At 33.8% G+C, this 3,431-nt stretch overlaps 1 long non-coding RNA gene across 1 annotated transcript; it reads right to left on the bottom strand.

Moving 5' to 3' along the window:
- Positions 1 to 350: 350 nt before the first annotated feature.
- On the bottom strand, positions 351 to 3,431 carry LOC107855450. The gene is made up of 3 exons (XR_001670257.2): positions 2,547 to 3,431; positions 2,276 to 2,448; positions 351 to 674 (listed from the first exon to the last, which is right to left on the bottom strand). It is a non-coding gene; the product is annotated as an uncharacterized LOC107855450 (long non-coding RNA).

Below are 3,431 nucleotides of genomic sequence, written 5' to 3'. Positions count from 1 at the left end.
TTGAAGTATTTTATATAGTTTTGTAATATGAAATTGTCTTTGGTAGTTTTCCTTATTGTATGGTGGTTTGAATTTGATTTTGCTGAATGAAATATCCTAGTTCAAACTGCAAGCTTCTTTGAGTACTTGCTGATAGAAACACAAATGGTAAACACAAATTGATAGAAATATCTAATAGCGCCACAAAGGATAAATACAACTTAGAAACATTTAACTATAACAGAAAATGCAAGAATTCTATAAAAATTAATGCATAACTGTTTGAGATGCAACTTTCAAGTGCAACATAAGTCAGTACAAAATTACTGCACAAATGACTGAGAAACAACATTCAAGTGCATCCTAAAAACTTTAAAACAAATGACCTTGCAAAAGTAAATTGCATTGTTTGTCAAAATAACCTACCCATTAACAATACAACATCAGTTTTAATCTAAAAAACTATCAATATTTTAAAACTACTTTCACTGTAGTTTGGATTGTGAAGAAGTCATTTTTTGCCTTTTGTTCATTCTCCCCTCATCGCTGATCACTTCAATCTGATTTTTCACTACTTTTTTGCTCCTTCACCTTATTCCTATTTTTGGTTTATAGCCAAGGTCCCCAGTAATATCAGCATACCTTATAGGCTCTACAGAACCAGTATGTAGTGTCATACTACTTGGAAACCCAGACTGCAGACAAACAAAGAAAGAAAGTTATACACATGTAAACCACTAATACAAAATTAACTAAAGTTTTGTTGCCAACACTTACATAATATGTTGTGAAACTATTTCAAGAAATCAAAACACTCATTCCAATTGTTTTTGTCGTTTATCAGTTGCTTCCTTATTTCATGTACTAAATTGATCATGAACAGGTGAAACAGGTGAATTTGGTGGAGCATGAATAGGTGAAGCATGTGAATTTGATGGACCATGATTACTATAACTTGTTGGATTTTCAAACTACTCCTGCAAAGGTGTCCTCTTGCCACTCTTATGTCACTAAGAGGTGTTTTTCTTGGTCTTTTCCTACCTCTTACAGCTATCGCAACTAGGGTTACACCCTTACTTCCTACCTCTTACAACTATCACAACTGGTGATACATACCTACCCATGCCTCTTATAGCTCCTACAATATGTTATACAACTCTTTCTTTTCCTCTTATAGCTCCTACAATATGTTCAACATCCCTTCCTATGCCTCTTATATTCGGTACAGCTGGTCCAACTCTTTCCATGCCTCTTGTAGCTCTTGCAATTGGTTCATTAAGATTTTCCCTAGGTGTAGGAGGTATTGCAACTTGTTCAGCCTGTATTGTCTTTTTTGGCCTCTCCCTAGGTCTAGGACGTGCTTCAGGATTATCACTTGTTTTTCTTGGCCTTTCCCCAGGTCTAGGCGGTGCATCAGTAGTAGTAGCAGTGTTTCTTGTCCTCTCACTTAGTCTTAAAGTACTTGGTACATCACTTGGTCTTGGTCCAATAGAATCTTACAAAAAAAGAGGTGAAGCAGTCACATATTCAAAAATAATTAAACAACAAATAAATGATACAGGTTATTTAAAGTTACACACCTTTAAAGGACAATCTCTTTTATCGTGACAAATTCTATAAGTCATGTTAAGCCTTTTTCTTGTCATTTTTCATACTTTTTGGTCTCACGAAACTCTCTATTCCTAATCTTCTTTGGACTACAAGGCATAGGTTTAACAACTTGTGGCTCCGCATGAGAATTTGTTGACTCTGTCCACATATACATGCTAGTAGTGGTTGAATGTAGTGACAGTATGTCTTGAGATAAGTCTCCTTATTATAACAGCTACCAACAAAATGAATTGGTTCCCATTTCTTATAAAATACAGTTGCAATCCTATGTGGATAGGATATTCCCTTGAGCATCGATGATCTACAACTGCATGTACTATCCTTAACATCCACAGTATGTACATATGGTCCATCTGATACTTCAAAGCCTCTGTCTCCATTGAAATTAATATTATATCTCAGTGACTTTTTTGTGTTTTTTTCTAATACTCTCAAAGCCATTGGAGATATATTTATCATTCATGTTTCTGAAAACTTTATAAACTTACTTAGACTAGTCATTACCTTCATCCTTATCTCTTTTAGCATAGTAATAATTATTTTATGCCTTGGTCCTAAGATCCAAGCATTAAAGCTCCCAGCTATGTTATTGTCTATGCTATCACACTTGATGTCAGTTCTAAAGTACATATTACATCAAGTTTGTACCTTATAATGAAGTAAATATGAAATAATATTTCATCACCTAGCATGGTTATTTGGTTCAAATTTTTCTTCTGCCTCAAAGGAGTTTCTTGCACTTCTAGAACTGATTCCTTCATTAAAGTCCTCTTCATTTTTTCCAGTTGGCAAAGATGTGCCTTGCACACATCCTATGACCCACCTCTGGTAAAAACTCCATCAATGTTGATCTAATACCTTTGAAAATCAGATCATAAAATTAAACATAAACAAATTTCATATTCATAATTACATATAATATTAATTAAACATAACTAAATAAAGAAAAATTATACCTTTTGCATGTCTGAAATGATTTTGTAATCTCTGCCATCTTTAAATCCCGAGTTCTCTATACATAATTTTATAATCCATATCCAAGTGCTTTTATTCTCATACTATGCTACACCTCAAGCACTAGGCAATATATGATTATTGCCATCTTTAGCCATAACAACCAACAACTATCTTTTGGTTACTCCCTTTAGGAAACATCCATCTAAGCCAATACATTTTATACAATCACCCACAAAATCTTTTTTGCATGGACCAAAATAAATGTAAAAACTTTGAAAAAAAAAGCTTATCACTGTCAACAAAATCATCTACTTTCACAACACAAGTGAAATAAAGATTGGACCTCAACATTTCATCCCTATAGTCAAATATTGTTCCAAACACTTTCACATGATTACCTATTAATTCTTGAAGTATTCCACCTCTAGCTCTCCTAACAGTAGTCATTCAAACAAGTACCCCTATTTCTTTTCTAGTGGTTTTGATACACGTATACTCAGAATTATAGGTTTTAGTTTAAAATTACTGGTAGACTTGTTAAGACTTACATATACAGCCAAGGACACTCTTTCCTGCATCTGACCCTAACCCTTTTGGACTCATTAATATACTTCTCTAACTGAACATCTTTTTAAAGTACATATTTTTTTAACACCATCTCTAAACTCATTCACATTGTCAAAAATCATGCCCAATTGTCACACAACTTGCTTAGCAGATTTATGAAAAACTACCTTTCTACTATTGTAACGTCCCGAATCTGGTACCAGGAATGCTACACGGTGCTCATGACCCCAAAGGACCACAAGATAACCCATGACTGATATCTGTAACTGATCACTGAATAATAATAATAATATCGTAAATGCAGAAACATAATCTAA

The sequence above is a fragment of the Capsicum annuum genome, chromosome 6 (genome assembly GCF_002878395.1).
Source record: "Capsicum annuum cultivar UCD-10X-F1 chromosome 6, UCD10Xv1.1, whole genome shotgun sequence".
NCBI classification, from domain to species: domain Eukaryota; kingdom Viridiplantae; phylum Streptophyta; class Magnoliopsida; order Solanales; family Solanaceae; genus Capsicum; species Capsicum annuum.
The sequence above is the reverse complement of the archived record's forward strand: the minus strand, read 5'-3'. Positions and strand labels throughout refer to the sequence as shown.